Below are 10,045 nucleotides of genomic sequence, written 5' to 3'. Positions count from 1 at the left end.
AAGAGATCAACCGAAGGACTTGTGTGCATGCATATAAGCATAACCAATGGACACAAGACACTGGGGCGTGTGAGAGGCTAGGGGAAGGTCAAGGGGAGAATAAAAAAAGGAGACATATGTAATACTCTTTGTAATACTTTAAGCAATAAAACAATTTTTTAAAAAAATAAGCCTGGACAGGCAGGCCGGGCTCCTCCAGGAGGGAAAGTGCAGACACTCACAGACTGGTCAGAGGTGGTTAGAGGCGACGGTGTGACGCATCACACTGGTGAGGCGGATCACCCTTTCTACACTAGGACTGTGACTGAACAGGTAGGGGGCAGGACACTTACCGCTCACTCCCCAGGTATCACACAGCTGTTTTCACACTACCTACATTTCAGAGTGTTTTGCTTTGTTTTGTTTTCCAGAGACGAAACTGAAGTCCAGAGGGGCTGTCACTTACCAAATAGCAGAGCTAGGATTCAATTCCACATCTGCCTTCAACCCACAACTCCAGAAGCGGTCTGGCCTTTTAAATGGATTCAGCAGGTAGCCCTGGCCACGCCCGTGCTCCTCCCACTGCAGCGTGCAGCCCTAACCACCCACCTGGCTCCCTTCCAGACAGAGAGCTGGGCTCAGTCCGCTTAACCTTACTTCCCTGGCCCCACTTCTTCTGAGCTTCTTATAGGCCCTGGCTTTTATGAACTCGTAGTTATTTAGATCAGTTAGAATACAGTTTATTCAGGTAGAGCTTTTTCATAGTTACATCCTAAAGCCTCCGGACTACTTGTGTCCAGCTCTTCTCAGTAACACATGTACAAACCTTTCCTGGAGATGAAAGGCTTCTGACGTGACTACTCTCAAACCCTCGCATTATTGGCGTTGTTTCTGTCTTAAGGAATGGCTTTTGGTAGACCTGTCCCCGGAGTGTCCTGACTATGGTAAATGCTGACCATGCTGACCAGCTAGTTAATCCTTGCAGAACAGAGTGTTGGATTTTACCGTTTAGTATTAAGTTCCTCCGCAGAGAAACAATTTAGAAATTCATTTTTTGGTGCAGTCTTTAAAACACATGGTCATGCTCATTTCAGACCTGGGATCTCTGTTAACGGTCAGCTCTACTGTGTTCAGTGCGATGATCTCTTCCCCACTGACTGTAACCCAGGGGTGGGGAACATCTGGCCCGCGGGCCGATAAGGCCACAAAATCACTTGGCCTGGCCCTGCCGAGGCATTAGGGATGAGTTCATTAAATGTTTGACCAAATATCGCAGGCTAATTTTAAGTTGATAATTTGTATGGCCCTCGAATGATGTGATAAACATCCAAATGCCCGTTGGCAGAGAAAAGGTTCCCCATGAGCAGGAACCCTCCTGCCTGGTTACTGCTGCTGTGCCCTGTGCCTGTGCACAACTTGGACCGGCTTCGCTACCCTTCTCGTTTGTAGGTGGGTAAATGGGAACTCCCTCGGGTCAGGCAGCCCTGGAGAATTAACAGCCCTGGCAAAGGTCTGCGGAGTTCTTTTCCATGTAAATACACCGGTGACACCTCATGGGGCTCTGTCTGTGCCACCACAAAGGTTTGCTCAATTGTTGTGAAACTACCATAATAATCATGGGCATTATATTAACCCACGAGTTCTTGGGAATACTTACAAAATAAAATCGTAAAGATTTATCTCAGACAATACACTTTCTTACTTCAAAACTTACAAATGAGAATAGACAGGGGGGAAAAATGGAACCAAATAGAATCCCAACAAAAAAAGAACATTATATAGGAAGTTAGGTAATAAAGGAGGCATTTCAAATCAGTAAAGAAAAGATGAATGAGTCAATATGTGATATTGGGACAATTAATCATGAAAAGATTACATTCTTAACACACCATACAGAAAGATAAATTTCAAAAAGGGATAAAATATGTACATGTTTAGTTTTTCATAAAATCAAGATTAAAGCATATGGGAAATATTTTTAATGTAAGAATAGAGGAGGAGGATGGGTTTTACAATGCCAGGCAGTACACACAGCCCCTAGTAAACACCCAAAATGAACTCCCTGAAAAGGGGCCAAATACATTCTCAACAAGGAATCCTTTCACAATTCATAATCACATAAAAATATAATTTCCAACACTGGACAGAGATCAAGGTCAAAAACATTATTTTAAAAAACTAATACTGCTTAATATGTAAAAAATATAAAACTACAGCAAAAGGCATTACAGAGAGCAAAAGATAAATGAGCAGGTAAAATGTTGACAAAACAGGACAAAGGGTCACTCTCCATAATGTGTTAAAACTTATCAATCAAAAAGGAAAAAATGAAATAGAAAAGCAGGCAAAGGACACGAGTAGGCAAGTGGTCATGAAAAAATACTTTACTCATAATTGATTACATGCGACTTTAAATGAGATGCTCTCACAAATCCAAACTGATCATCCTTCAGCTGGGGCCATGGGAACCCAGGCCCTCTCCGCACCGCTGCGCACACAGCATTGCCGGAGGGCAGAGTCCAGCGTTTTCCTGTGCAATTGCTCTGGCAATTCAAGTTGTAGAAAGTGACCCTACAGACATGCCCCCAGAGGGCACAGGCGAGTGTAGCAGCATTGTGCCAGTGAATTGAAAGCTCTCTAAATGCCCATGAATGAGGAACTTTAAATCAGTCAGTCCTTCCGTGCAGTGAAATGCTTCTGCAAAGCCATTGTTCTAAAGTGAGGCAGGTCAACACAGACCGACGTGTGAAGGTGCTCCATAATATGTCATTACGTGACTTATTAGACAGTATACGTGGGAAAAGCCCAGTATTTTTAAAGTGATATAATGTGTAAACATGAAGGATATCCATGTGCCTATCACTGGGGAGTGAAAATATGGGACATTCACCTTTTAACCTCAAGTGTTCATTAACTTTCCTCTAAATCTGTATTACATTTAGAATCCAAAAAGACTCTAAGCCCTTAAGAATTAGCAATCATTTGAGAAAAGACCCCAGGTTTTCTAAGACCTGTATGCTTCCTCCCCACTGCTCCAAAGAACCTTCCCAAAGCCAAGAGGGTTCAGACTGTCCTTGCCCTAAATAGGAGATCGCATCTCTCCACAGAGTCCCTCCTCTCCTGGGATTAAAAGCCACAGGGAGGACGACTGCACATAGCACTGGGAAGACAAGAACACAGCCACTAGTAAATATGTGGTGTAAACCCCAAAGGACTCCCTGAAATAGGCAGAATACATTCGCAGAAAGGGATCCTGGGAAGATTTACAACCCACACAAAACCAGCTATTCCCACAGGCCTTGCCAATGAGATCCACGCATCAGCCCTGCACCAGCTTTACTACCGGCGGAGGTAGCCGGCGTCCAGGCGGGTCAGCAAGCCGCTACTGCGCACATGAGGAGATGGGACCCATGGGCTCGAGAGCCACGGGGGGATCCATCGGCTCTGATGTCCCAGGAGTTATAGCGAGTTCTTCATTCACCTCCAAGAAAGCACCGGTCTCTTGGGGAGAGGTGGAGCTCTTGTTGCGGCAGCCTTCTGCACAGCCCGGGGTCTTTTTTCTGTGTTTATTCTTCAATCTCCTCTTGTACAGCTTATATGCTAGATGTGAAAACACACAAGTAATTTTAAAAAATCATGTTAGCAAGGATTATAATTTGGTGACCTTGAGAATTTGTTTGGGGTCATGTATGTATTAACACGCAGGAAACTATGAAACAAAATAATTTATTGTATCAAAATGGCAACTCTGTCTGGAATGGACCATTTGTGAAAGAGACTTAGTCATGAGCTCACCGACGGCTCATCCGTCGCAACTGTCAGTCTGTCAGCAACTCCCATGGAGCTGGGAATCCCATGTTCCTTCCCTCACGGTCTCACCAGGAGAAGGAATTCAAGCCTGAGTCGAAGTCCAGGTGTCTCTGAGGATTTCCCTTATCTTGTTGGAAAAGTAAACCCCCAGTATTCCTTATATTGATTGTTATATCAGTAATCAGTATATAATCAGCTGTATCAGCAATCACTGAGACTTACTCAGCGCCTGTTCCCTGACAATAATAAAAATTGACCATGGCCCAAGATTAAAATACATATGTGTGTGTTCATATCTACCCATCTATATATTTTTTAAATTTACCTTATGAGTCTAAATAGTGACTGATTCCAAAATGACGTGTATTTGGCTGTATGAGTAGACAGCAAACAAGGTGGGGCAAAGTAGGTGTATAGTTGTCAGTACGTGAAACACAGAGTTTGTTCTTATTTGTTATTTATTAACTAGAGGCCTGATGCACGAAAATTCGTGCAAGAGTCGGCCTTCCTTCCCCCAGCTGCTGGCACTGGCTTCCCTCCAGCACCTGGGACCCAGGCTGGCTTCCCTCGGGCCGCCCACAGGCACCCAGGACTGTGGCTGACTTCCCTCCGGCTCCGGCTTCATTAGGAAGGAAGTCCGGAATGACGTCCGGAAGATGTCCAGTCTAATTAGCACATTATCCTTTTATTATTATAGATTGTATTATTTTCCATACGAACAACTGTAAACCTATTTTTGCCCCACCCTGTATACACACACACACACACACACACACACACACACAAATAATCATTGCATTCCAGTTGACAATTTGCGTTCCAAGTTTCCTTTCCAAAATCATCTTTTTTAAGTCAGAGGCAAATAAAAACCACAATACATAGTTGCTTACAGAACTGACAAGGGATCCTTGAGTCCAACAGACCTGGTTGGCATCAAGGATTCAAGCACATTATGAAAATCTCCACACGACTCAAAAATTTTTTAAGTACAGAACTGAAGTTTACATCCACAAATCTGTTTGATCTCTGCAGTTGCAAAACCATATGGCACACAGAGAGAAACAAATTATCTCTGCTTATGAAATAAGAACCTTCTGTAGGCTTTGGGACAGACCAACAGCTAAGATTGTCCTGGTTGCTGCATATCACTATAATTAACTCTCTCTGATCCTTTTGAAGACTTGGGAGTTTTGTTTTGTGTTTGGGTGGGGTTTTTTGGGGGGTGGGGGGGTTATGGGAATTAGAGACAAGAAGGAGGTCACCAATGGCAGATGGGGAGAATACTAAGAGTAACCTCAGACACAAGAATTTCAATATACTCTTTCTATGAATATTTAGATAGGATATTTTTTATTTTATTCAATCACATTTATTGAGGAGGAGATGTACAAAGCTATGCCTCTCAATATTTACAATGTAGTGCAGAGTTGTGCTGGTGAAAAGGGATGTGTCCTGATTCTACATGACTGTCACTTCCGGAATAAAACCAGTTTCATAATCAGTGTAATTTCCCACTCAGTGACTACGCAGAACAAAAAGCAAAAAATATGCCATGGCAAATGACATTAAGTAACTTAAAATGTCATTGAATAGTTCTGTTCCTGCTTCTATTCCTGTCACTACCCATCCCCAACCCCATCATTCATTAAGTTCCCACCAAAAAGAAAAAAAAGTTTAAAAATAACGTACACTTCCAAAAGCAAAAGTAGTAAGTAAGGGGATTTAAAATTTTATCTATGACACCAACAAGATTTGAGAAAATACATCATAACCAATGGACTCTTAGTGCCAGCAAAGACAATTTCAGAGGCACTGTGGTCATACAGATCCAGAAGTGTAACAAACGAAAATACAAATCAAGAGTGAGCAGAAAAAAGGGAGTGAATATTTTTAAAGGTAGAAGGATCACTTCCTGGATACACAGTGATTTTATACAGAAAGTGCATTTAGGGGTGATGGGGTAGAAAGCATCTATAATTTTGCTTTCCTAAGAGAAGACGTTACCCTTGAGAGCCCTGCCTCGCTTCCCATGGGTGGGACTGGGGTGAGGAAAGAATTTCCCCAACACCTGATGTGATAGAGCAGGTGGCGCAGAGGTTCATCTCTGAAGGACTGGCTTAGAGTCATAAAGAATGAGAGTCATGGGGTCTCAGAAACACTGGGTCCCAGAAGCATTCCTTGCATTTTGTCTCTCTCTTACTTATACTGTACCCAACCCAATGCCTTCCGGTGACACTCTATCCCACCCCCACCAAATCACAGCAGGAGCTCAGGGCCCAGGAGCCCGGCAGCCAAACATCTCCAAGGAGCCAACTAGGCAGGGTTCACGGGAGAAACTTCATCTCTTCAGCTATGATCACTTCCAAATTTAAATGCCTTTAAAACCAACCGGTATACATGACAAGTGCAGTCCTGGGAAATCAGGTAACATGTCACCGGGTAACAGCATTAATGTTTACCTGGAATCCGATCTGCTTATTTCTAAACATGCTTATACTTCTTTTCTTTTTTTTTAAGGTCACTTTCTATGTAAAGGTGAGCTACAATAGAGAATACCTTTTATTCATTCACTATCTAATCTTGCTGTTCCCGAGCCAGGTCCCTACTGAGGTGGGGGTGGCGTCACATATTGGGCAGCCAATAGTTGAAGACAGCCTTTCCCTTTCCTTCTCTTTTGGTAGACAGTTTGTTCAGATAAGCCATTCAAAATACATTTCTGGATTTTTTAAAAATATATTGTATTGATTTTTTTACAGAGAGGAAGGGAGAAGGAAATGGATAGAGAGTTAGAAACATTGATGAGAGAGAAACATTGATTCAGCTGCTTCCTGCACACTCCCTACTGGGGATGTGCTCGCAACCAAGGTACATGCCCTTGACCAGAATCGAACCTGGGACCCTTCAGTCCACAGGCCTACGCTCTATCCACTGAGCCAAACCGGTCAGGGCCATTTCTGGATTTTCTTTGTGGAGCAGGGAGAAATGGCCCAATAAATGCCCACAGGGACTCCAGAATACGCAACATCTCCACCTGCTCAAGGGTAATCACTGCTTGTCTGCCTGCCCGATGGTACTTTTAATTCTTCCCACAACCTAAGGCTTCTCAGGTGGATTTCAAAACCCATTGTTTTCTTCATTTTCCCTTTTAGTGGCGGCCTCTCTATACCTCTTGACTACAGACAGAGAGAACAAAGGGTAGTCAGACCCATAGATTTCTGTTCTTGACCTTCTTTATAGGGTAAAGATGTTGGTGCCCAATACTGCAACCAGAAAAGGGAATGTGAGTTGCATGAGTGACAAACAGAACCTACAAAGGAAGAAAAAGAAATCAGCCAGAAGTTCTCATTACCCAACTTAGGCTATAACAAAAAATGATTTTAAATAAATAAGTAAATAAGGACTCTAGCCAGGACAGAAATTGATTTAGCAAGGAAAATCCATCCCTACAGCACAGCACTTTTACAGTACCGTGTTGGAGTTTTCATGTTTTGAAAAATGAGACGCTGACTGATACACTTAGCCAAATATTCTGATCTGTCATCATTCCAAATATATGGGCCCATCTTTCAACAAACAAATTAGCAGGTAATACATCATCACCAAGTGCTCACCCTTCCCTGGGAGCTCTATAAATACAGAGTGATCATGACTGGCAGTTACTGAGCTTAAAATGTAAAACGCTGCTAACTTCACTGGAGCCACACTGCAAAAGTCCCTGATGTCAATTAGAAGTTCGGTGTCAGAAAAAGCTTTATGCACTGAAATTCTTTTACGGAGGGAAGATAAGGAGACAGAAAATAGATTACACTTATAACCCCTTTATTTGATCATGGAGAAAAGATGAATGCACCTTGGGCGATGAATGGCTCCAATATTTTTTAAGTGTGTCTAGGGTGGGATGAGCAACCCTGAATTTGGGAGAATTGTAAATGGAAAGAAAAACAGCCCTTCCCCCCAATTCCTCCTACTAAGAGCAATGCAGAGCACATAAGTTTCCCAATACAGTAAGAGCTGCAAAGCTAGCTCTCCCGTCTCTAGTCCTCAGAAATGACTCATGCAGCCTCCAAGATCCTGATTTAAACAACAACCACTTTCTGAGGGCAAAAGGGGAGTCAAGTTCTTAAATCATTTAATTCTGCCAATTAGTTCCGCAACTATGGCATAAAAGAACTATGGATATTTATCCACTGGAAGTGGATCAAAAAGTGGGCTCTCTTAATGCCTATTAAATAGTGCTGATTTTCAAGCATCACTGACCAAGGTCAAATTTGAACCAAAGTGAAAGCCTCCACTTCCCCACCACTAATCCCTTGAGCCATCCATTCTTCCCAAAGGCAAATGGTTTGTAGGAAGGGGAAGAATATACCACACAGTATGTATAGCACTTCATATGACGGCTTTCTACACTACACTGAGCTTACCTACCTCCCATTTACCTATGAAATGTTAAAGAAATGAAAACACCCAGGAAACTTCCAGACATGATATCACTACAATATTGATACATACAGAAAATCAAAGAATTAAGTGCTTTATCCCATGTCAATTAGGTAAAATCTCTGGTTGATATTTCATTTTCTACTATCAGTTGGAGGAATGAAAAGATACCGCCCTAAGCATACTTTCCAATTGACAAGATTATCTTCTATAAATGTGATGCTGGGAAAATTGTATGATGATCAAACTTAGGTTCCACTGGATTAAAAACTACACCTAGAAAAGTTTGGGCTCAGGAGCTCCAAGGGATGAAGAAAAAAATAAAACAAACACAGTGAGCTGTGTGCTTGGTGGGGTGCAAGTACAATGAACTTAACCAATTCATGACCCAAAAAGAAAAGCTTCCAGGGTGCCCAAGAACCTCATTGTCCAATTTCTTTATAAACACCATAAATACCACCCACGCCCTCACAATCAAATACATACTGCTAGGTAGACTTCAACTAAATATAATATACCTATTGAAACAAAGTTAACCATAGTCCATTTCTACAGTTCACTCTTAGAATCATGAGCTGTAAAAATTTACCTGGGTGCGCTAGAAACCAATCACAAAGTATGACACTTTTTCAAGAATATTAAATATATTTAAGCAAATATATTCCAAGTCCCAAAAGAAAATACAATTGCCTGTTACTTCTCTACTCCCCGGGGAAGAAAAGCTGTGGTTCCCAGAAAGCTGGTATAAGCTGGTCACTATTGACACTCTCAGCAAAACAAGCTGCTCTGTCAGTCTTGGGCACATTCTAGTTCCTCTGCATGAAAAGACTCCCGCCTCTGCACCCCCCAACTTTTCCCCGCCTACCCAGGGGGAAATATTCTTTGAATAGTCTGCCTCTGCACGCCCCCCAGGGAACTAACCACTTTCCCGCTGTATTTTTATACGTTTCTTGCACCTATCACAATGCATCTGGCACTGTATCTTAATTGCATGAACAATACATGCTTATGAAAAGGTCAAACATTACCTAGACAGATACATTAAAAACAGGGTCTTCCCTTTCCTCCCTCCAGTCCTGTTAATAATCATTTGGTATGTATCCTTCCAGCCCAGTTTTTATACTGAAACACGACATGGTTATCCTTTTACAGAATTGTCACATCGATCAGACTATGCACTCCATCAGAGCAAGAACTTACTTACCTCTGTATCTGACACCTGGTACACTGCTGGTACAAACAGGTGCTCAATAAACATTTAATCAATCAATGATCGAAGAGTTAAAGCAACAGAGGAGCAGGTATCTACAGGAGTCCTCACCGATGTCAACATCCCTACATGTGCCTGTGTCCATACCCATGTGAGATGTGGAAGGGAAAAGAGAAGCAGATAGCATCTGAATCTACAGTCCCAGATGGCACACCAAATGACTAACGGTTAAGCCAACACAGGGATACTGAGGCACATCAGCACATTCCTATTTCATGAAAAATGCCCAAAGCAATTGACCTAAGAAACAGATCCATGCAGGATTCTGGGAGGCTGCTCTGTCCCTGATCTCAAGGGCAGTCCTAACATCTAAAAGGCGCCACCTAGGCACTGCCTGTAGGGCATTCAAGGCATCATCCTTTCCTAGGATTCGGACATTCAAACTGTGCCTGAACTGTATTAGAAAATGTATGAACTCTTCTTAGAAAAAAAGGCAAGAATTTCAGGATGGCTACAGAGACTAACACTTGACTTCTGGCTCTGAAAACTAACAGTCCTTCATTCGGAAGGAAGGAAGGAAGGAAGGAAGGAAGGAAGGAAGGAAGGAAG

The 10,045-nt window shown here is 42.5% G+C and overlaps 1 protein-coding gene and 1 long non-coding RNA gene across 2 annotated transcripts in view; both read right to left on the bottom strand.

The window, feature by feature from the left end:
* Positions 1-10,045, bottom strand: part of MLLT3 (myeloid/lymphoid or mixed-lineage leukemia; translocated to, 3) — a 277,692-nt gene that overhangs the window by 219,124 nt on the left and 48,523 nt on the right. The gene's annotated exons all lie outside the window — the stretch shown is intronic.
* On the bottom strand, positions 1,943-3,843 carry LOC106723653. The gene is made up of 2 exons (XR_001359358.1): positions 3,775-3,843; positions 1,943-3,579 (listed from the first exon to the last, which is right to left on the bottom strand). It is a non-coding gene; the product is annotated as an uncharacterized LOC106723653 (long non-coding RNA).

Source organism: Myotis brandtii, unplaced genomic scaffold (genome assembly GCF_000412655.1).
Source record: "Myotis brandtii unplaced genomic scaffold, ASM41265v1 scaffold618, whole genome shotgun sequence".
Taxonomy (NCBI): domain Eukaryota; kingdom Metazoa; phylum Chordata; class Mammalia; order Chiroptera; family Vespertilionidae; genus Myotis; species Myotis brandtii.
This window is presented reverse-complemented; position numbering and strand designations above follow the sequence as displayed.